Raw genomic sequence first — 24,239 nt, 5'->3', positions numbered from 1 at the left:
TGTGTTTCCCTGAAGTGTTACTGATACAAACAGCAGCACCTTCGCGGTGCGAATGACTGTGAGCAGCGCGGAGGGTGACTTCCGTGAAAATTGAAACTTGGGATGGTGTTTCTCACGTGCTAGCGTAGAACATGTAAGCCACTGCTGCTGTTCTCGTCTTCTGTGCGCTGCTGTGTCACATGAGTGGTCCAGATCCTCTTGCTGCCCTGTGGTACCAGCTGAAGTGATCCAGGCTGAAACTAACCCAGCGGACAGAGGAGTTCTCACCTCCGTCAGTGTAACTTGTCAGGAATGTGTATACCCGCATGAGTGAAGAGGGAGAGTTGGGTGGCTAGGAGGAGACCTGAAAGCAGTGCCCACTTTGGATGTGTGCAGATGAAGCTGTATCCTCAAGCAAGACTCCCTGCAGAAAGGGAGCAAAATACAGAAAGGGAGCTGCGTAAGTGCGTTGCCTTTATTTTCAAAACTTGAACTGTTTGGTAAGGAAGTTTGAAAGGTGTGCTGTGACAGTGTACCAGCCTGGGACACCCTTTTTTTTTGGTGGAAATTGCCTCATTGAGGGCTATTTTGCACTGCATGGGAACGTGCTGGAGCGCTGGACCACAGGTAGTCCTTTCCTGAAGCTTGGTGCCTGCTACTGTTTGGTAGGAATCCATCTTCCTCTATTTAAGAGGTTGGGAGAAGCCTTTAGTCGTGATCCCTTTACTGGTGGCACCAGTAAAAGCACGGTATTTCTGTGAACTTTGTGTTTGACAGGAACACGGATGCTTTGAAGCAAGTGCATATGTGTACCAGATCGTTAGAGGGGAGAGGGGCTTGCATTTAAATCTGCTGCCTTGTGAACTGGGGAACAGGGTGGGGAAACATGCATGTTGGAAAGTACTTATGTGCTTTCTTGTCGTCTAGAGGTTTGCTGACAAGTGTTCCAGTTGGTTATGGGGCAGCTCAGAGGGGTTACACTTGAGTCTCCAGCTGTGAACACACCAGTGAGAGGCCGCTGAGAAAAAAAAGGAGGGGAAATTGAAAACAGAGCTAATGTAAGCAAAGTATGTTGGTGCAGGGTTCAAATTAATCACAGGCAGTCAGAATCTCAGCCTCTGTAATGGTGTATCCTGTGAAACTGGACTAATTAACTCCTCCTTGAGAATGTCTTTGATGCCTTAAAGGAGATGGACTCCATAATCTGTAGTTACTTTACCAGTTCTTAAAACATTCAGAACTGTGTAGAGTGTTTTTATTATGGGAGGCACATTTATGTGGCTGTAGTTATGGCTGTTAGCAATTCCATTAATGTGATATTCAGAATTTTATAAATCACTCTGAACTGGTTTGGCTGATACTTAAATTTCACTACTTGTTCCAAAGAGGTTGTCTTGCTGTACCGATTTAGACAAATAGTCCCAGACCTGGTGAGGCCTCCATCTCGCCCATGACACAGTGAAGCTACCTGAGTTGTGATAAACCTTAAACACGATTGGAAAGGAATTATTAGTTTCCATTTTGTTTGCTTTAGTCTATAGTCTAAAATGACTGCGCGGCTGATACCAATCAAAAAATGCAAAACATGGCCTTGATTCTGCAAGGTAAGTAGAGAGATGCCTGTGCTGAGCTGTTAGATACTGGCAGGATGGAGGCTGGACCTCTGTGCTATCTGACGTGCTGCTGCTCTGTTCTTACCTGGCCCTCTTGAGTGTGAAGGTGATATTTTGAATGCTTCACTTGCACTGATCACAGAGCCAGACAGGCTTGCAAAGAGTTGCTGGCTTGTGTTGAATCTCTAGCATAATGCTTAACCTATCTTTACTTTGTCAGGGTTTTGATTGGTGTTATCTACTGTAGCATTTATTCAAGTACATGTGGAAATTTAAACCTTGGGCAGTGACATAGACTTGACTCCACCGAGCAACAACTGTGTTTTGTGGGTGTATTCTTGCATCGAATGAAGCTCCTGTTCCTGTGAAGTAATAAAACTGAGTTTTACCATAAACCCGATTTTCTTTCAGTGGTTTGGTTTCATTTTAATTTTAAAAGCAACCGATGTGATGGTTGAGGGGTTGTTTATAGCAGCTTGTTTGGGGACTTGTGTTATTAGGAGAAGCCTCTCCAGTTGATTAGTTCAATAACTCTGAACGGTACGCTAATGATGCTCTTTGTTCCGTAGCATCACAGTGATATAACTTACTGTGGTTTGAGCTGTGACAACATACAAGATTGGAGATGTCACATATTGCATAAATAAGGGTGGAAATGTTGCATTAGACTTTTTCTACTAAGGTGGCATTTAAAAAACACCAATCTGTCAACAGGGCAGGTAGGATTTAAATTGCTTTTCTAGATCAAACTAAATTAATGCCCTTCTTGTATTGCTTGTTGATTTAGCTGTGTAACTATAGAGTTAAATCTTGTCTTTGCTGAATTTTACAAAGCTATATGGCTTGTGAATTTGTTATAATGGGGAATGAAGGCTTAGCGAGTGTCTCTTTAAGCTGTTAATCATGAGACTGGCAACATCATTGTCTTTATTACATTCATAATTTAAAAATCCTATCATGGAGGAGGAAACGTGGATGCTTGTTAAATATATTCTTTGGTGGAAAGTACTAAGAAATCGGATCGTTAAAGTACAGAATCATAAGAGACACTAGAGCCTTGCCAGGAACAATAATTACTATTTATATGTAATAGGTGCTGGGAGGGAAGGAGATGAGTCTGGTTTGCTTGTGCCTGATCTTAACGGATTTTATGAGTAACCAACTAGAAGGATCTGGGGATGGAATTTTGTTTTCAGAGCATGTAATATTACAAACTACAGAGCTAAAAACTGTTGCAAACTGAGTGAAATATCTTGAGAAATCAACTGGTTTGTTGTCTCTCAACACAAGTAAGTGGAACATGTGCGAAGCGGCTCCAACTCCTGCCTAAAATTCCGATGAGTTCTTATTCTTAATTCTTCTGTTTGATTTCAGCATCACTGGTAACTCATCTCCCCTAATGCGGCACTTTCTTGAAGCTGCAAACCTTACCTGGGGCTCTTTACCGGCAACTTTGGGAAGTGGCTGAGAGGAGAAGGGATCGAAAATCCATGGGGGGGATCTGTTTGCACTGCCGTGTGATCAGTGTGTTGTGGGAGGAAGGGCAGGGGAGAAACTGAGCCTCAAATAAGATGCAATTCACTAGGTAATGTGGGTCAGGTCGTGTTGATGGTACATGAGCTTGATACAGCCAAGAAGCCATCCTGTTTATGGAGGCCTTTGGGATGAGTGGGAGAGAAACGTGGGGAAGAGATGCCTTCTGCAGGGGTGATTGCTCTGCTGTGCACATAGGGACGCTGTGTCTTCCTTCAAGCCCGTGCATTTTAGATCAACTTAATGAGGCAGCGACTGCAGCAAAGGAAGAAACTCCCTCCGCAGCATTCAGCTGAGCATCACGTTTGTTTAGGACAGTTGGGGCTTGACAATTTATCCTCAGCATCTCTGACAGCTCCAGCCTATTGAAAAGCAGACAAGCGTGCTTCTGCTCTGCTGCAGATGCCTGAAGGCTCTTACAAATTAAGTAGATTCCGGCTCACCTTTCAGTTCCCGGCTTGTTTGGGGTGGGTGTTTTGTTTTGTTTTTCTTAAAGGTGTCTGAGGTGTGGAGAAGTTTTAAGGTATATCTTCAATAAGTGTAGGCCCGTCTCATTCAGGAGAATTGTCTTGGAGATCTGCTTTCAGTTTTGCATACTGAAATGCTTCTGTCTCTCCCGCAATTAGCAGAGGAAGGCAATCTTTAAACGCTGCTGTTAATGGGCAGAAAAGAGACTTCAGGGCAGAATTTTTGGTAGAGTTTTGGGGTTTGTCCTCTGGTGGATCACCCTTCAGATGAATGCTTTTTTTCTTTAGAACATAAATGTAGCTAAAAGATGCTTAAGAACTTTAGGCTAATGAAATGCAGTGCCTTAAATTTATGGCCACTTATAGGATTCTTGTAGGCACTTGATTGTCCCCAGACAGGATGCCCTAGTCTTGAGAAGAGGCTGGGATGTATTTTGAGGGGATCAGTGCTACTTAGAAAGCCGGGAGCATACCAGTTCACTTCCCAAAATCACTGTTTGATCATTTTACCAGGACATATGTTAGAAACCGAGCATTTAGGTCCTGAGGAAGTTCTTGGCAGGGCTGTAGCTCGTGGCCTTTCCTGTGGCTGTGGGGTACCCTGAATCAGGTGGTTTTTCCCGGGGTGCTTTTTGGCCACCAGATGTCACGCCAGGACCAGCAGAACAGCGTGTGCTGCTGTGGCTCCAGCTCCTGGCTCATGGATTCACCAAGCCATGATGGCTTCTGGTTGCGTGTTGCCTGCCACGTTGGTTGTTGCAGTCTCGCACGTTCCTCAGCAAAGTCTGCACTGCACTTGCATAAAGAATGTGTATGTTAAACCAAATCCCCACCCCCCACCTCCACCCGCCATCAAACCCACTGAAAATCCCTCTGTGTCAAACGTGTAAGTGTTTGGCTCCGGCGTGATTACTCCCGAGTCCCATCAATTTTACAAATTGGCCGAAACATTTTTTGGTAGAGGAGTCCTGCATACCAGAAGTCTTTACTCTGATCAAACTGCTGCCCTACCATAGATCATGGCTGTTATTTTTATAACTATTACTACAGCAAATGCTGAGGCAGGGGGGGAGGGGGAGAAACCACATCAGTAGCAACTTCTGTCTGATTTGTGGTCATGTGCTTATAACTTGACATGGTTTTGCAAATAACTAAACAAAGCCAGGAATTTGTGTAGGGGGAAAAAAAAAAACCCAAAACGCCAAAAAACTGCTGCATCAAATATCTTGTGTGGCGAGTCTGACTTGCTCACAATTTGGATCTTTTAATGGAAAATGGTTCAGAGCAGGAATGGGAACCAATTGCCCTCTGTTAGGCAGTTGGGGCTGTGCTGTGGCTGTCAGCCACCGCTGAACACTGTGACAGCCTCTGGGCCGTGAATTTTTTGGAATTTTTATTTAATTGCTGGTGTCTGCTCAGGCTTTATCCTAAATATAGTAACATTCAGTGCTGCTTTTTCTCCGCAATACCTTTATAAATTCCCATATAATCTGATCTCTAATTTTAAAGCCATCTGTCATTTTTGAGCTGTATATTTTCCAGCTTTAAAAGGTCTTGTTGCAGGAAAATTTAAATTCAAGACCTACTGAAAATGCATTTTTCTTTAAATAATTCATCATTTAAAATGTCTTTGAACTTGGGTTTGCGTAGCTGGTGAGACGGGGGTGCAGAAGGTGGGGTACCTGGTGAGTGCTTGCACACGCTGCTCGGCTCGGCGGCTGAGCCCCACGGCAGCACTGGGAGCTCGCAGCACCCACACCCCACCCTGGCACCCACCTTCAGGTGTCCCCGCTCTGCCACATGCCGTCCTGTTCACTAGGTGGCATTGCTTCCTAGTCTAAAAGCTTCTAAATACTTCATTAATTATGCTAATCCACGCAGTGGACGGAAAGTGAACTGCGCTGGCTTTGCCCTTGTATCCTTTTTATTCTGTCTGCTTTGCTGATAGGTTTTCTTGGGTTGACAGACCAGCAGCATCCTCATCCTGGTTGGTGAAGTTCTGGGTCTAGAGAAGGCTTTGGTCTGGAAAACTTCAAAGAGCCCGTTGGGAGAATGCTGAGCACGCTGACCTTGAGCATACTGTTGGTTGTGAGCTCCGTGCTCCCTCCTCAGGTTATTGACTTGGCTTATCATCTTTACCAGAAAATGTTAAAGTACTGTACTCGCTGTGTGGGGTAGCTGGAGCAGGGTTGGTGAGCTGTCCTGGAGCAGGAGCTAAGTGTGTGGACGTGGGGATCCTTTCCAGCATCTGACCAAGCTCAGAGGCAGCAGGAGAGCAAGGCGCTCTGGACAGCGGTGAGCTACTACCCGTCACTTGGGTGTTTTGATGGCAATTAGTTCATTTGTTTCCCAGGTAGCCCTGTTATTTTACATCCTTCTGCCCTTCTCTCCCTTCCTCCTCCTCTTAGCATTAATGATCGGGTCAGTCAGTCAAGGGCCGAAACACGTATGAGATGCCTGTCTGTTGCTAATGGGAATTGGAGCCTTTGGTAGGCTTTAAAATGAGGAGAGCAATTTTGGCTTTACAGGCTCGTTTCAGTGCCAGCAATACTTGGTTTGTCCATGGGACACGCCAAGAAGGAAGACAGCGAGGTCTCTGGGTGTAGCTGGCATCTCCATAGGTGCCAGGCCCCTGGTGTGTAAAGCTGCAGGAACCTGCTAGGCTGGGAACCGCTGCACCCACTGGAGGTGACAGAGACAAAACGGTCTGAGGGCAGGGTGCTGCCCTCCGAGGAAGGTGGTACTGCCACTTGCCAGCCCTTCTAGGGACTTACTTGCTGTAAGTACCTTCCAGCCCCAAATTTCAAGGCTGCTTCTCGGCTTGCAGCATTGCTGTGTCCTTCCCATCACAAACGGCGGCGGTGTAACGTCTGAGGTGAGACCTCCTGATGCAACTCGGTGCTGAGCTGGGCAGGACAGTTGTCTCACCTGATGCTGGAGCCACACTGGGCTCAAGCATACCCTCCCTTTGCTCTGATGAAAAGACAAGACGAAGTAGCTTTTGAACATGACTTTTCATGGATGAGCAAGATAAAAATAAATGCAAATTGAAGATCCTGTTTCTCATGTGTATTTTATTAAAAACTACAGAGCTGTTCATTCTTGCTGTGTAATGTAATTGCTAAAACATGATTTGCAACCGAATATAGCTGCTTGCATTAAATATGGCACCACTGCTTACCAAGGAGGATGATATGGTAAAGGAATGCTCATTTAAACAACTGCATAGTTCAATTTTTGCATTCAAAACCTTAGGGGTTTTCACTTTATTAAAAGTGAACATAACCTTTAGATGTTTTTTAACTTGAATTTTGTTGAACTGCACTTGGATGAAGAATTGTATGCAATTAAAATAAACAATATACTTTTAAAAGTGGTTAAATACAGAAACGAAGCTTTGTCAAACCACGTTTTGCATTTTTGAGTGATTGAGTAGGAGGTAATGAATGTGATGGATTCTAGTCACAACAGGCCGCTTTTCATTGGGTGTCCAGGGCTTCTATAGCCATGGAGAGGATTTCCGAAAGTCACTTCTGCGAGACCAAGGGCTTACATCTACTGGTTTAGTACTTAAGGCTTTTTGAAATGGTTTGTGTGGCTTTTTTTTCCTCTGAAATGCTAGAATTTGTAGCTCTTGTCCTTCTGTAGTGCGCTCAGATTTGCTGGGTGAGCAAGGACGGGAAGAGTCCCTGGTTCCCCTGTTCCTTCTGGGCTGGCTGAAAATCACCTTGCCCTACGCTTGGTAGCTGGGCTGGAAACTCTTGGCATTAGGAAATGAGCTTTTTGTATGACAAAACGTGTGGATATTTACACTGGAGTACATAAATCAATAGTTTTTCCAATCTAAAGACTGCTGTGATGTTTTAGTGTGGGACACAATGTACTTGGGTAACCAAAGTGTTAGCTGTATTCTAAAGTGAAGGATTTCTGCTTTCTGGTTTTGTAACCTGTTAAAAATCCTGCGTGCATGAAACAGTGACAACTGAGAAGCAAAGGCAGCGAATCTCTTATTTATATAGGTAATAGATTACGCTTAAGTTTTTGCTTTGGTGAATGCTGTTGCATTCAGCTTCAGAAATGGGTTATTTTTAAAAAATGACACGTGAATGTTTGACTCGAATCACGTGAGTTAGCCTTTTTTAAGAAAATCTAGTTGTCCATGACCTGAGAGAAGGCAGCGAAGGCTGTGAGCTGTTGCGGCTGTGCTGTACGTGGCACGGTTCCTGAGATCGCCTTGTTTCCCTCTTGCCCTCAGCTGCAGCTTTAAGCGTTTGCTGGCTGAAGCTCGGCGTCAAGCGGAGAGCCAGTGTGCTGTGGCAGTCCTGGTGTGCAGGAAAATGCCTCTTCAAACCTCCTCTCTGGTGTTTCCCAGGGACTTCCAGAGCCAGTCATATGTCCACATCTTTCATTCTCAAGGACCCCTCTTGTGAGAGCTAGATATAAGCCGTTTGAGATGTGTGTAAAAATCAGTAGTCCTGGAAGAGAGAAAACAAGTTCCCTCTGATCTAGGGAGGACTCTCAAAACCATCCTGAGCCCCACCCCAGTGCCAGTTTTCTTCTGGGGGAAAAGAAGAATTGTATTTAATTTGAAATGCTCTGGGGAAATGGTAAGTCTTATTAGAATTAAAATGAGAATTTGATTTTAGAGTTGGTGGAAAGTCTCTTATCGTTTCAGCCTTATCTAAGCAAAAACATTGCGTTTGGTTAGGTGTCTCCATAGCCCCACTTCTGAAAGCTCATTCAACAGAATGCTTAAAGATTTTATTTCTGTCCCAAAGGTGAAAGAAAACAACTTCAAAATGTCAGAAATGCTGTTACCTGACGAGCTCTATTTTTTCTAAGGTCAAGAAAAAATGATGGATACTGTAACAAGTGTTTGTGCTATTACCTTTTAAAATATATATGTGATGCTCAAGTTCATAAACGTAGTGCGTGACTTTCAGAAGCTAAAAAATAGCAGCGGAAAGCAGGAGTCCTTGGTCTGTTCCTCCTTGTTTCTTCTGAAATCGATTTTTGTTTTAAGTTCTTCTGGTGTAAATAATTTTAATGAAAAGGAGAAAATTGCTAGGTAGGGTTTATCATCTGGAATATATAGGCTTAGATGGTTTCTTGAATACAGGAGGACGGGTGAGCAGAGCTCTGAGTGCCCTGGAGAAATAGTACCCAACGCTTTAAAAAAAAAAATAAAAAAAATATCAGTTGTCATCCTGCAAATAGGCTGACCTGGTGCAACTCTGAGTGTGAGGGTTGGGGCCGTTGTGGTTCAGGCATTGCACAGCCAGGCAGGACCCCGGTGTTTGGTAGCTGACCCACAGGAAGGTAGTGGGCATGGGGCTGCAACCATCCCCCCGGCCGTGGAGGTGCTGCAGGGATCGGAGCCCGTTCTTGCAGCCCTCCAAGCAGGGACCAAAAGTGGGTGAGAAGGCCTAACCCTCTCCATTTTCTCAAAACTGTGATCCCAAGAGATGGAGGAAGCAGTGTTTGTGGAGGGGAGAGGGAATAAGGGGTGATCCATCCCATGGGGATGTCCAAATTTTACAGGTCCAGCCCAGCGGAGTGTTTGCATTTGGCTGTAAATTAAGCCAATTCCTTGCTTGGATCAGGTCAGCTGCTCAAAGGCATTTCTCCTGTAAAGCACCTTTCCAATGGGGCTGTGTGAAACGGTGCTTTTGGTGGTTTCAGGGTGATGCGTCCAACCCCCTGCCCTAATCGGCAAGGACCGAGTTAGTTGCCAGCCATGGTGTCTCTGGAGGAAAGGGTCCTTGGGAAACGAGGATGGTGAGCCAGTAACGTTACTGTTGCCTGCCCTCCTGGGCAGAGGGGGTGAGTCCGTCCCAGCCCCAGAACTGGGTGAAATTAGAGACAGCTTTTCTTCTCTGAACTTGTAACAGCACCTGATGGTATCATCTGCTGGCGAGACTGGAGCTGCTGTGAGTCGGGACAGAGGTGTGAACATCCAGCTTTGGTCCAACTCCTCCCTTGGTGACAACACTAACCTGAGTGCATGTCCTGTGAGGGCCAGGCTGCTCCTGCCCCTGCTTCGCCTTCTCTCTTGTGCTCACACTTGTTCTGTGCTCCTGTTTTCTTCCTTCTCTGCAGCTCTGATAAACATATGTAGGTTTGGAGGAAAACCAGAGAGAAGAGGAAACACCTGAGTAAGGTAGGGACCTCCTGGCTCCCAGCCCATCTCCTCCCAGAATAGGGTTGCATGCAGGAATGCATGCGTCTGCAGAGCTTTGTACTGTCAAAAAGCTCTTTGTGCTTTTGGTCCTCACTGCTGGGGCATCCTCTGAGGTGGTGGGTCAAAGTCTAGCTTGTGTGTCTTTTGCCCCACTGCCCCTCACCTTCGTCATGGTCCCACAGAGCATCCTCCCCTCCTGTGCCTCCATGTCCAGATACAGCTCCCAGCCCTGGGCTTTCCCCCCAGTCAGTCATTTGCATTACCCTGCTCTGGTCCTCTCCCCGGTCACCTCCGTATGGTTTGGTCACCCCACTGGGGTTTTGGCACGGTACTGCCCAGGACTGTGGTGACGAGCCTGCTCTCGGTCGTGTTTCTGCTTGTGGCTCTTGGTGGTCACGGCGGTGACCGTCCCCAGGGCCTTGCAGCAGTGAGCAGGAGCCTCTTGGCTGGCTCCAGTGGGCATTAGAGGGGGTCCATAATGCTTTGCAGACCAATTTTCTCACTGTTATTGTTTTAAACTCCCTGTTAGCCATTCCTGCTTCCCAGGTTTCCGCATGTTTCAAATTATTTTCCCCAGAGGCATCGACGGCATTTTTCCAAATTGAATCTCATTTATTTTCTACCCAGGTTTCCAATCTCTCTGGGGCCCTTTGTATTATTTCTCAGTCCACACTGCCATGTACAATATATCCTAATTTAGTATCATCTGTGAATTATATTACCATGCCCTTTAGTTCCTCTTCTATTTAATGAAGATATTTCCAAGAAAAAAATAATCTAAACTACCTTTTATTAAAATAAGAAGGTAGAGTCTTAAAACCTCCTTTGTGGGTTTCCAATATGAATTGTAAATCTTTTTCAAAGAAATCTTCATCATTTTAAAGAGAAATTAAAACCTTCAAAATATCAAAGTTGGTAGGTATAAAAATTAATCAGTTTTTCAATTAGCTGAGACCTCTGTCCCCGTATAGCGAGCTTTGCATGGTACAGTCTCTGACAGAGACACCATCCATGTATTTGCAGCAGATTTTTTTTTTTAAACCAGCACCAAACATATGTTTCAATTTCTCAATAAACTTGTTCGCTTTCTCTTCCTGACCTTTTCAGGTTTGCTCTCTGTGGCTGTTCTAGCAAACATGCACACTGTCAGGAATGATGCTGAAGCAGCATATTTTAATGCAAACTGTGCAGGCTTATTCATAGGAAGTGATTTTCAAATTCATAATCATGAATATTTGCACTGTAAGGTTGATTCTGTTGTGAGCTTTTTATTTATAAGCTAAGAAGCGGTGCTTGTTGGTGCCAGGCTGGGAGAGCACCATGCCTCCGTGACAAGGAACGAGCCATGCTATGGAAGCTGTATGTCCTATCAAAACAGTTCAGATTTCCGACTGTGAATAGGGAAATAGCACTGGCAGCAGGCAATTTGCTGGAGATACATATCCTGAAATATTTGCTGCATAATTTCTAGCAATGAGCAATTTCATGGAGACTATGATCTGCTTGTGAAGAGAAATAAGGTGTAAATTGGATGAATAAATTGTTCTCTGCAAATGGTTTGCTAGTTCTGGAGGACCTCTCTCTTTGAGAAGCACTGTGGCTCGCTGCTGTCTTGGGCCCTCTGTGTGTTGGTGGTTTGGCCCCGCGTGCAGACTGGTGCAAATCTTCAGTGCCCTGGACTTCGGCACGTACCGGCTGCCCTGACCCAGCCGCCTGCCTCTGGCAGCGTGCTCCTCCAGGACTGATGCCCCTCAGCTGGAGGTAGCCACACTGAGCAGGGCTGCCGGTGTTTCAGGCAGTCAATCCGGGCGTCACCAACTGCTGGGAAAATTCCAGCTCTGTTTTATCCTCAAGAGCACGTGAGCTGCGGGGATACGTGTGAACGGGGACAGGAAGGGCTGTGTGTTTGCCCTGCCCCTGGGGAGTGCGGAGGGCTGGCGCTGGAGCCTGCAGGCTGTGCCCCGGTGACTTGGCTGACAGGCAGCCCGCGGTTCTCGGGCCCTCGAGGTGGGTATTGCTTTGGTGGTTCTCTGCAGATGCAGGGGCTTCCCCAGGGATGAGGAATCCCCCGGCTCCTGGGGCTGTGCCACCGACATCCCTGCCACCCCCAAGGGGGATGCTTCGGGAGGAGCCGGCTCACTGCTGTGCTGGTGTGCGGCAGCTGTAGGAAATTAGAGGAGCCTTGGGGCTATTCTGGGAAACACCAAAGGAGATTCCCGAGGTTTCCGGAGCAGAAAACTGGCTCGGAGCTGCCTGCCTTCACGCCAGACAGGGCCGATGTGGAGCTGGGCACGGAGCCCTGCGAAGGGAAGGATCCCGCAGGCAAAACAATGGGATCCTGCAGAAGCGATGCAGACTTGGGGACCGCCGCGATGTGTGGTGGTGGATCTGGCCCTGGTGTTCAAGGACTGCGAGGTGGGCTCTAGGCGGGATGGCTGGGATGTCCTCCCGTGGCGCACCACCGGGTGCGCGGGGGCTGGCTTGGGAGCGCGGGGCTGTGGGACATGGCGTGCCTGTCCCCGGCTCGGAGCAGGCAGTTGCCTTGGAGGGTTCCAAAGGCAGTAAAGGTAAAACCTTGCCCCGTTTACCATCACTTTGTGGAAACTTTAGCCCTCTAGACTTCTCCATCTCTGTTTCTGACTCTTGCCTGTAGAGAGGTGCCTGGCTTTAAAAAGTGCTGCTCACCTTGTGAACGGGAGCGTGGTGCCCTTTAATTTCATTTGAGCAGGTGAAAGCCCGATTGCTCATCCCCCATGCTCATCCCATAGAACAAAACCCCTTCCCCCTTTTGGGATCTAAAAGGATCTAAGAGCCACGTCATGTGAAGTGGTGATGTTTGCACTGGGACTGCTATGTGAGCACACATGGGTGTGGAAGATGCTGGGTCCAGCTGCCTCCTTACCAGCCTCAGGTCTGATGGAGCCGTGCTTTGGTTGTTCTCCCTGAAGGCTGGGTCCACCTTCTGTCACCAAAACCACCTTTCTTGTCCTGGTCATGATAGGAGGCTCCACCTTGGTGGGAGGCGTTGTGTTACTTAAGCAAGTGTTTAGAGAGTGGCAGGCCCTCGGGGACAGCAGTGGCTTTATCCCAGGGGACAGACCCCGGCCTGTCCTCCCCCTCCCACACCACGGGCCAAATACTGAGCGCTGTGACTGAGCGTCCTTCCTCCCCTTTATCAATAATTTTAATCGTTTTAATAACGTCCCCTTGCACGGATAGGATTACGATTAGAAAATGTCAGAGCCTTGTTATCATCTAATTAGACTCACATTTCAGCAGAATAGAAAGGAAAATCTTCAAGCGCTGCCTTGTGCAGTGAAATGGGAAGAAAGTGATGATTTAAACCAGCTGCGGGCTGAGCCCCGGCTGCGGTCCCGCCTGAGACACGGGGCACGGTGCAGGACAAGCCGATGGTCCCCGGTCAGAGCCCTCTGAAGCAATCGGTGCAAACTGCTCCCAGATCACTTTTGCAAAGCAAAAAACTCTGGTGCAGTCCAGTAAAAACAATCAGGCTGTCAAGCTTGCCGGCTAACAGCTGAGGGGGTCAGAGCAGCAACACAACACAAACCAAAATAAACACCACCTCGCTCTGCCAAAAAGCCTTTATCACTCTTCTGGGAGAGAGGGAGGCACTTTCAGATGGCTTTAACTTTTCCCTTTTTTTTTTTTTGTTTTGTTTGGTTTTGTATGCTTAAATGTGAGCAGAGAGCTAGGATCTCTTTCCACCCTTCCCCTAATGCCATTATGGCAGGCAGAGGTAGTGTTAGGAGAGCCTCTTTGTTTGCCTTTTTCGAGGAGGAGGAGGAGGTGGTCGGAAAAGCAGTGGGGAGAGCGGGTGTGCACAGCCTCTTAACCCCTTGGAAGCTTTCTGGAGAGGGGTGCTTTGGCTTAGCTGTTCTCTGGCTTTTGCAGCACATCCCAGAGAGCATCCCATTTGGGGAGGAGGATGCACGGCTGTGCGTGAGGGACAGGGCTCTGCTATGACGGTGGAGTGTCTGTGTCCACGTGGTGTTCACGGTGGCATTGTGGCATCGTGGTGGCATCACGAGGGGAGTGTCGGCTTCTCCACATTTAATGACCCCGAGTGCTGCAGCAATGCATGAGCAATATTGCAGAACGTTATTCGGTGCCCAAAGAAGGTTTCACAACTGCTGCAGCTGGTTTGCAGCCCAGCCAGCCGGCTGCAGGGAAGACAATGTATGTGCCGGCCCCTCCATGCCTCCGTGCAGATCTCACTTTGGCAGCTGCCCTGCTGGGACACTGCCCACCAGCCTGCCCGAGGAGGTAATGTCTGGCAGCAAAGGGCGCAGCCGGTGGGGAGCCGTAAAACCTGAACCTGCTGCAGCTGTGAGCCTCAGCCCTGGCATGGGCACTGGGGGCTGGGGGTTGCAGTCCTGCTCCTGGCCCTATGGGACAAGCAGAGCTGCCTGTGCTTGGCTAGATCGCAGGATGGGTGGAGAAAAATGGAGCATCTCCCTAAAAAGAATCATCTGACTGTGCCTCACCCCACTCCGTAGGGATGCACCCCTCCAGACGCGAGCAGTGTTTTGGTGCTTACTGCGGGGAAGCAGCCCTTGGCTCCCCCATGGCTTTAGCAACCCAAATGCCTCTGACGGTCTGGGCTTAACCACCCTCCCTAGGGCCAGAACATCCCCCCTGTGATTTTTGCCTTCGGGAGCCCGTGGAAGGAGCAGGAGGACCACAGCCACCTGCTTTCCTGGTGCTCGCCTGAGGCTCACCACCAGCTTTTCCTGCCGGGAACACCTGCCGTGTGGTGGGGGCCGGAGCCCAGCGCCGACGAGCCCCATGTAATAAATAACAACAGTAAAAATAGTTATCACTTAAATAGTGCTTTACATCCTCGGGATGCTGTAAAACCCCAACTGTTTAATCACAAGCCGCTCTCTTGATGTTTGCAGTGAACTGAAATTTTTGGTGTCGGAGGAAAATGTGTTTTCTGGTGCCAAGAGCTACACAGGCTGTGTCAGCAGCTCTGCCGGGGAGCAGGATGAGGCCACATCGGAGGCAATTAAGGCTGAGGTGTTGCACCGGTATGGTAGGTCAGAGGGACTCAGCCCATGGCCAGAGGCTGTTTCAGAGTCCCTGACACCCAGCCCTGCTGTCCTTGCGCCACCACTTTGCAGCTGCCTTCAAAACTCCTGACATTTTGGGACTTGCTATATTTAACCAGGCAGATAGTTTAGCTGTGGCCAGGAGCCCGCCGCTGACAGTGATGGCTATGGGGAGTGGCAGCGGGCAGCCCCTGCTGCGCTGGGGGCCAGCGGTGCCATTTCTGCCAGGCAGAGCCCACCCCCCCCCCTTCCCAATTAGGGGTGCTGCTAATTTTACACAAGCTGCTGCCACCAAGTAGGAGCGCTTTAAAATATCCAGCCAAAGTGTCTTTGGTGAGAGCCGAGTGTCAAACACGAAGTCTCTGGTCCCTGACATTTGGGGGCAAGGAGAGCTGTACCCCGCTGCAAGCTGGGATGGGCACATTTGGGAGAGGAGGATTTTCTTTGGATCGGTGTTTTCCAGAGCTTGGGGACGGAGAGGGAGGTTTCTTTAATCAACATGAAAACCATCTCTGATTTCATTTTAAAGCATGCTAAAACATTTCATTCGACCTGATGCAAAGCGCTGCATTTCATTTTGTGTTTTAATTAATTTTGTGATCCTTTAATTAGGCTAATTTCAAAGAAAAAAAAAATGTTTCTCTCCAAACTGGAAGTCAAAACATTTTGAAGATCTTTTCTGCCTCTGAAAAGCTGCTTAAAAGCATTAGACACTCTGCTGTCTTTCTAGAAACCCAGGCTAATTTCTGCCTTTACAGGGTTTCCAAATGCCTTGGGAGTTCAGCCTAAGGAGTGCTGTAGAAAAGGGCGCTTGTTCCTCAGAAATGAGCGCTGCTGCCCGTGATCCTGTGGTGAAAGGGGAGAGGGTCTCATCTCAGACTCTTCCTGCTCCTGAAAAAATTCAGGGCACTGGTAGGTACAGAGGCGGCTGGAGCCCGGCACTGGACGGTGTCCCCCTGACTTTAATCATTTGGGGAAACTCCAGCAACGGCAAAATCTGACACTGCCCGAGTTGTTACTCAGAGGACACAGCGCAGGACCCGGGATCAGCTTCTCAAGCTGTTCCCTTCTGAAGAGGCGTTTGTGGCCCCATATTGCTCAGCTGCTGCAGTGGGCTGTGAGTTTGGGACGAGTCTGCCCGGAGAGCCGCCGGCTCGGGACCCGGAGGGCTGCACCACTGCCAGCTCCAGCTTCAAGCCCCACAAGTGCACAAGACCATCTGACAGTTTCTCAGATCTTAGTTCTGCTTTAATGCATCGCCTTTTCTAGTCAGTTAACAGAAGAGGATCACAGGCTTTAAAATATATACATGTTTACACAGTATCATAACCAGTAAATCCCACTCTGAGGTCGCGTGGGTTTCCCAGAGCCGTCTGGGCACACCTGCCTCGATGTATTCCTACGTATAGAGGCAGAAACCCCCTTATTTTAAGAGAAGTGTTACAAATTTCAGTGGTCTGCTGTAGCTGCAGCACAGGCTCAGGGGACAGGTGCTGAGCTGCTGCTCTCGTGCTGCCCCTCGGCACACAGGAATCGCCAGTGCCAGTACGGAGGAGGTCTTCAGACCACGATGAGCCTGAAGTGAGGGAACTGCTCATATCCTGATGGCCAGCAGAGCTTGGGCTCGGCAGGACTTCACCAGAAGAGTCCCCTGCCCTGTACGGGTCACCCTGGGATACTGCTCCCTGCTCCGTGCTCTGCTGAGGCAGCTCCAGCCCCCTCGAGGTACTTCAGAAGCTCATGCTGGGTCTCGTCTTCTCAGGCACCAGGGGCTGGAGGCATCCAGCTGCCTGATGCCCACGTAAGGGAGCACGGGCTCACACAGGTGCAGCAAGACACAACCTCCAGTTCCGCCGTACCCATAGCTCCCTTTTAAAAATCTGCAGGAGACATCCTGGGGTGGGAGGGCACCTGGGTGATGCTAAACCCATGAGATGAAGGGAGATTTTGGCAAACTGAAGAGTTTTTGGGGAATTTAGCAACACCCTCACCCCCAGTGGAGGTTATCACAAGGCTGGCAAGGTAGGATATTGCTTTTTCTAGATCCTTTGCTCATTTTTCAGGTATATTATTAATTTTATATGTTTATAATTGGATTGCCAACTATCAATCCAGTTTTGCATCGGGCAAAAAAGTCTCGTTGGGGCACTGGGAGTGTGGGTGATGTTTGACCACTGCTGTATATTGCTTTTCGTACGCGGTGTTGAAAGAGGAACAGGGACCAGAGACACCAGCTGCTTTTGGGACATTTTACACTTCGTTAGCAGGTGGAGGGCTGCCTTGGCAGGAGGTGACTTTACGCCGTGCGCAGCGTGGCAGGGGTGTGCAAATGAACGCCAGGCCACTGCGCCCGCAGAGTGGTGCTGTGCTGTGCTGTGCTGAGCTGAACCCGCGCCCCTGGGCTGGCTCAGCTGGTGGGAGCGTTTCCCTGTGCCACTGACCTGCTCCCAGCCAGTCCCCGGAGGCTTTTCTCCATATTCTTATTCCTGGGTGTATTTTCTCTGCTCAGATGATTAGAAGTCAGCACTCAGAGGCTCTCAGAACAAACCACTTTCCCTGAGATGGCATTTGCATTTGAAAGGCAGGGTGGCTGTTCCAGGGACTTTGCTATTTCACACACTTCTTCTGTAGAGTCTCCCGGCTCAGTTCTCGCAGTGCTTAATTTGGGGCTCGGTGCTCTGATCCCAGCAACCTGCATCTGGCTGGAAGCCAGCCTTAATTGTCCTGTCTTGGGGTGCTTGGGAGAGCCGTCTAGCTCCAGTACAAATTACAGTGCTCGGAGGACGGCTGTAATTTCTGTCCCGCTGCCCCCTGTTCCTGGGAGCTCTCCTGGCAATCAGCAAATGATCCGCTCCCGCCCAGTGTGAGATTTTGATTAGTAAGAGGCTGGCATAACAGCCGAGAGGTGCCTGCATGTGTGCCAGGCTGCACGCGTTATTCCCCCGCTGCACCGGGGCTCTTGCTGCCGCAGCTTTGGGGCACGGGTAAGCGTGCCCTGTGCTGTGCCAGAGCGCACGCTGGCACCTCACCTTTGGTACGGTGGGGTGAGGAGCTCCTGCCGACCAGCCTCCCGTGCCACCCCAGCAGGGTGCTCGCAGCCCTGCCCTCCCTACAGGACTGGGCACGGTCCCCATGGGGCAGGTTTGGTGGTGCCAGCAGGGCTTTGGTGGCACAGCGCTGCAATCCAGCCCTGCCTGCCGCCTCGCGTCATCGCACGTGGATTTTTATGGCTGGAAGTTGGGCTTTGTTTGCCTAGAAATCCAGGCAGCTTTGCAGGAGTGTGACTTAGGACCCCAGATGTGTGGGCGAGATGGGAAATTGCTTATGCTCACACCTATATATGTGTGTGCGAGTTGGGATGTGCTTGGAAACGCATGCTTTTATCAGCCATGCCTACTTCTGGAGATACCTGGTTAATTTATCAACTGAGAAGCTCCATCTCGCTAAAAGTCTCATTTCCATATTCTTTCCAGATGGTCAAGATGCCACAGAGACAGTTTCTAAGTAAATAACTTGCTGCTTCACACAACCTACCGCCAGCCTCCCAGCTAGCTGCCCCAGATGGCTGGAGAGTCCGAGACGGTACCTGGGTCGTGAAAGGAAGCACCAAGTCGCATGAATAATAGAAATGGTGCGGCTGCGGCGGGGTTGAGCAAAACTCCCTGCTCGCAGCTCCGGAGCTGGGCAGAAGAGCTGCTTCTTCCCCACACATGGGTCTGTCCTGGTGGGCCGGTGCTCTGTGGCACCGGGGAGGAGGATGCTCGGCAGTGGGTGCCGCATCCCCGGGCAGCGGGTGGCTGCGCTGGGTGCTGCTGTGCCAGGCTTGGTGGCCACGCAGAGCCCCCACTCCCTGCAGCGCGGTTTTCCTTCCACTACCACCTGATCGCCAGTTCAGACCCAAAGGTTAAAAGCATTTAATTATGCTGATGCTTTCCCAGCGGATTAAACAAGAGGATAAATAGACTACAGCGTGTTATTTTGGATTTGATTTTGTTTTTTAAACAAGGGAAGGGAGGCAGGAGGCTGCGGCTCCTTGGCAGCTGTCACACGTTTCGCTTTTGATGGTGTCAGTTGTGTCTGTTAGGAGGTGTTTCTCTTGCCACTGTCAGCATTTTCCGGGGGAGTCTGAATTCATTGATACAGTCTGTTTGCTGTCCACATATTCACAGTTCATGTGTTACATTTTACATAAAGTAAACTTAGCAAGGGGAAAACTAATTCTGCAATTCTTCAAAGCTAATGCACAGTAAATATATTCTGACACTGACAGGTATTTCTTATTAAATAGCTCTGAACTGCAGTACTAGGTTTTGCTTAAGTGGCATTATTCTCCCCGAGCAAAGACAGTTCATTTATTAGTCATTCTGAAAACCAAATAACAAATATTATTCTCTAAGCAAACTAAACAAACCATTTAAAAGGGGCCTGTCTGAAATGATTAAAGTACAGTGTCTGAAAAGCAGCTGACATTTTAGTGCCAAAATACCATATGGAGGCTCAAGTGCTTTATTAACATCCTTTGACCTAAGCTGCAAAATCTCCCGACACCTTTGAGCATGGCGGAGCAGCCTTCCTGCGTGCAAGGGGAGAGCGCAGAGGCAAATCTTGCTGCCAGTTCTTAAGATGTCATTTTGGCACACTGAGGAGCGAGGTGCAATAATTGAGTGGCTGGATGCGAGCAGGTTTTTTTGATTTCTGCCAGAGATATGCTATAAAATAATTCAGCAAAGCTGAAAGCGCGGGCTTTCCATTTATGCCATAAAAAATAAATATATAGTGTTTATCTTGCCTTCTTACAGCTCTCTTTTTCTCTTAACTAAATATTTCCTTTCTTCTGAGCATCAGACATTATTTCTAGCTTTCAGGCATGCAAAATAAAAGAGTGTTTGCACTTATATATGTTTATTTATGGTCTACATGGGGCTGCCTTCGTGTATCCCCAGCTCTGCTCTGAAGATTTCCTTCACAAGCAGGAAAACAATTTTGTACTGCAGGTCAGACAGAAAAACTGATACCACTGTTTACACATCTCCACTCACTGGAGAAGCTTATTAAGCCACAGTGGGGTAAGAAAAAGGCCGTTCATCCATAGCAGGACGATAGAGATATGGGCAAGTGTTCGTGCGGACACCGTGCCAGGCACTGGTGGGAAGGGCCCCGGGAGCACTGGGAGCTGCTGGGTGCCAGGAGGAGATGCTCACCAAAGGAGCCACTCGAGTGACCTGTTATAAATCGTTTGGTCAATTGCTCTCAGCCTGTTCTGTGCACAAAATGCTTGCGATCTGACTTTGGGATTTTTTTATTTTTTAAACAAATGTTTTCATTATTCATAGGAATTCATCAGATAGTGAGAGCGAGTAAGTTTTAGCCTGAGGTTTGTTCATGAAACATCTCCTGCAAGCACGTCCTCGCCGGCTCTGAAAGCAGGGCAGCTTGAGTTGGCAAGGACAAAAATAATATAGAAGTTATGTGCAGAGTTTAATAAAAAACGAGCAGATACTGAGCTGATGTATGTTATTAACTTGCTTCTCTGGGATTAGGTAGGTCTGGGTAAACGAGGAGGTATTGGTGCAGGTATGCTTTCTTTCAGTGTTGTCCTAGTGACAGGAGATTACGCGCCGTCGGGGAGTAGCCTGATGACATTACATCACCAGGGTAACGATGTACATGCTGATGTCATTTGGTCAGGTCCAGAGTTTCTGGCAGGAGCTGACATTTCTTCCCCCGTTAGCATCCCGGGGCTGCCGAGCCTGTTCCCAGGCACGCCGTCCATCGGCGCGCTCCTCTCCCTGCCACTGAGCGGGTGAGCCCTGCAGTTGTCCCCTCCTTGCAGGCAGGAGCACGCAGGTAGCATTTCCATAGCTGGCACCAGCAAGCGCTGGAAGGTATCAGGAGCACTCAAAGTTCCTCTGTGGACAGATGAAATGGTTCAATATGATGCTTTAAATAGCTCCTCTTCGGAGAGAAAGAGAGAGAGGGTCAAAAAGGCACATCGGCCATAGCATTGATGTTGCGTAGTCATCGCCGAGTGATGATACGAGCAGCAGATACGTTTTGTGCTTTCAAAGACACCACTGCCAGTAATGTGCGTGAGGGAAAATGAAAGCTGCTATGTTCTTGCAGCTCGGTAAGGGGCAGCTATGCGATACGGGTGGATATAATTGGGGTCTGGGGGAAGCGGGGCGGAATGGGCTCTGGAAAGCAGCCTGCACCCCTGGTCCTGCTGCCACCTTTCCACGGTGGTGCCAAGTCCCCGTGGCTGCTTTCCCTTCCCGCAGGCGGGTGGCGAGTTGCAGGTGAAGTGCTGGCGAGAGGCGCTGGAACAGCCTCAGCACCCACCAGAGCTGGGAAGAAACAACTTCGTTAATCTGACATCGAGAGCAAATGTTGCTAATGAGGAGCCCAGGCTTTGGTAACCATGGCAATTTATGTTCCTGAAAATGCGAAACAAAGTCGGAGAAGGGGCCAATCCTGCTACCCTCTCTGCTCCTATGCGTTTTGCAGTGCTGGGGGTTGCTGGAGGAGTACCAGATCCAGCAGCAGCCGTGAGGAGGGCAGAAAGCAGGCGAGCAGTAGCAGCTCGGGGGGCTCATCCCCCTCCCCACTGCTCACAGGAGCCCATCCCGCTGCCAAACTGCCGCCCTGCTGCTGCCTGCTGGATGGCAGGCTGAGCCCCCTCCAGCCCCGCGCAGGGCAGAGCCTTCGGCCGGTGCCAGCGTTGCTTTGGCCGTGGCCCCCCAGCTGGGGAAAGGCAGCGTGCTGTCACACAGGCTGCGGCACCGCTGGCTCGTGCTGCACGGCTGCCTCTGCCAAGTGGCAATTCGCTGTTTGCTCCTCAAACTGTGTCTCTAGGGCCAGCTGGGCTCCCTATAAATTTTTATAGAAAATATAAAATGACATCTGGAAGCCTGTGGCAGATAAGCTCTCATTCCTCCTGTAAGTGGGGAAGAGCATTGCCCTCTTAATTTTTCACAAATGTTGTTGTCACAAGCTCGATGGAGAGAAAGAAATAGTAATTGGGTATCCTGGCTGCTGTTCCAGCTGCAGAGCCATCACTAGCTCTACTTTTTTTTTTTGGAACCGAACACGGACTCCAGCCTGTGCAATAGCCATAGAGCCATTTGCAGCCCCCAGCACAGATACAAGAGCTAAATCTCGATGCACTGAGCCTAAAGCAAAGCCAGGGTTTGGAGAAAAAGCATCATTTCCCAGGAGAAGACCAGTCTTGGTTTGATGAGCAGATGCACCTGGGTGCTCCCCTGGGTGTCGGGGATCCCACACAGGTACCCTTAGAGGAACCATAAATCCAGGGTTTGCTCATTCCCCCTGGGTAGCCAGTGGAGGAGGAGTGGACATAGAGAAGTGCTTCAGATGATGAGGCTTAAGGGAGATCTGCTGGTAAGCAAAAGTGTCCACCGCAAGGAGGGGCTTTGCCGTAATTAAACTGCAGCAGGGCCGCTGGTGCGGAAACCTGACAGGGTGTGGGGGGATTATTTCAACTGGGGAATGCGGCAAGATGCTACGGAGCTGTCAGGTCAGTCAGAGATATCTGTCCGAGGAGGCAGCAGACACCGGCGATGGCAGCGGGGAGCACAGGCAGGGCCACGTGCTGCTGAGGAGCGGCAGACGGAGACCGGGGTACATCACCGTGAGGGAACAAGGCTGTTAGACGAGGCAGGGAAACGAAAATAGGCAAATAGTAAAAAATAGTAAAGCAACACGAGCGACAACCTACGCAGGTTTGTAAATGGAGAGAAGCTTAGAAAGCAGATGCATTAAGATCCACAAAAAAACCCACCAACCCGAGGCTTTGACAGAGCCAAGGTTTCTGACACGCCGCAGGATGAGGAGCATCTGCTGCGCTGGTGCGTTACTTAGAAGATTTTTCAAAGGCACCAGGAGTCAGGAGGGGGTTGCACGATGCCTGCGGAGATGTGCCCCCCGCCTGCAGGACCAAGGTCTTCCTTCTCAAAGGGCTCTGACGACCCCTCTCCCTGCAGGCAGGCCTGGCTGGCCAGGAATTTGTTTTTTCCCTGCTTGCCTCAGTCCCCTCCAGCAGCTCCGCTCAGTTTCTCTGCCCACCGCTCTTGGCAGGATCAGGACCCTGTTTCCCCATCTCTCCTGCCCCTCTCTAACCTCACTCGTGTTTATAAGCTCCAGGAGACCAGCTCTGGTGGAACAACTTGGGTTTTTTAAATTTTCTTCTCTTTGATGAAGTCAGGGTCTAGGAAGCCCTCAAGGACTGCCTCAAAGGAAGTGTTAGGTTTATGTGCAGAATGAGGCAAAAAAATAATAATCTCATTTTACTCTCTTTGGAGCAAGAATTGTCCTCTCTCTGCTCAGCTCCCCTCCTTCTCCATGGCTGGGAAGAGAGGAAAAGCATCCTGTCACTGCCACCATGCATTCCCAGAGTCTGCGGGTGTTATTTCCTGGAAGCGTGGTGCATCCTCAGACCTGCAAATGCCCCAGGATCCTTCAGGATTCTAAGTTCTAAGAAGTCACTGCAAGAGCTCCCGGGACCTGGGAGTGGGTCTCACCCCATGCGGGGGCTGCCCTGGCCCCTGGTTCGGCTTCGCCTGTCAGTGCTCTGTGCCTAATGCCCACCCCCCCCCCCAGTAACCCAGGCACGACCGCTTTGGCCAGGTGGGTGGGTGGCTTTGCCAGGACGTGCCTCCTGTGATCTGCTACCTTTGCTGCCATGTGATACCATTATTGGTCCTCTGCGGGTGGGGAGGTTTTGGGGGGTGACAGTGATTATTTTTGACTTTTTACAAATTCCCATCCACCAGGGTGTCCTGCATCAGCCCACCAGCACCACCTGCAAAAGCAGGGATCTAGCATTTTGTTCTGGGACCTGAAGAAGGGATGCAGGAGGAAGAGGGGAAGGAGGAGAAGGCTCCAAGGTGAAGCATCAAGGCAGAGGAAGGATCAGGAAAAGACCTCAGTGGGAGGAGGAAAGCAGGAAGGGAAGGCAAGGAGACCTGGGCTTCAGCTGCAGCTCAGTAGGGCTTTTAGAGATGAAAGCTCCCGGGCTGGATACATGCTGTCCTGCCACTTGGCCAGATAAACAGCAAGGCTTCCAAAAAAGCGTAAGCAGAGCTAGGGTGTGTGAATGCCCAGCCTGAGAGCAGGCGCTGTGAGCAGCCACCTGCCCTGTTTACATCTCGATGCATCACCATCCATCTCACACAGCTTATGGTGAGGCTGTAAAGGGGCATTTGCTGACAAGTATCCCATCGCCTGCAGGGATCCGGTGGCCATAGCAATTACCAGTGCTACTGGGGTGCTTCTGCCTGCCAAGGCTGGGGTCCCCCCTTCCCGCGTGCAGGCTGCCTGCGCCAGGGAATGCTGCCCCAGCCCAGTGCATTCCTTACACTTGCTATCTGAGCACACA

The 24,239-nt window shown here is 49.4% G+C and overlaps 1 long non-coding RNA gene across 1 annotated transcript in view; it reads right to left on the bottom strand.

The window, feature by feature from the left end:
- Window positions 1-540: 540 nt before the first annotated feature.
- LOC119156933 overlaps window positions 541-24,239 on the bottom strand; it is a 30,546-nt gene continuing 6,847 nt past the window's right edge. Inside the window, exon 2 of the long non-coding RNA XR_005107320.1 lies at window positions 541-22,507. This is a non-coding gene — a long non-coding RNA (uncharacterized LOC119156933). The remainder of the gene's footprint in view (window positions 22,508-24,239) is intronic.

This window comes from Falco rusticolus, chromosome 13 (genome assembly GCF_015220075.1).
Source record: "Falco rusticolus isolate bFalRus1 chromosome 13, bFalRus1.pri, whole genome shotgun sequence".
NCBI classification, from domain to species: Eukaryota; Metazoa; Chordata; class Aves; order Falconiformes; family Falconidae; genus Falco; species Falco rusticolus.
Note: the sequence above shows the minus strand (reverse complement) of the source record. Positions and strands in the feature narration are given on the sequence as shown.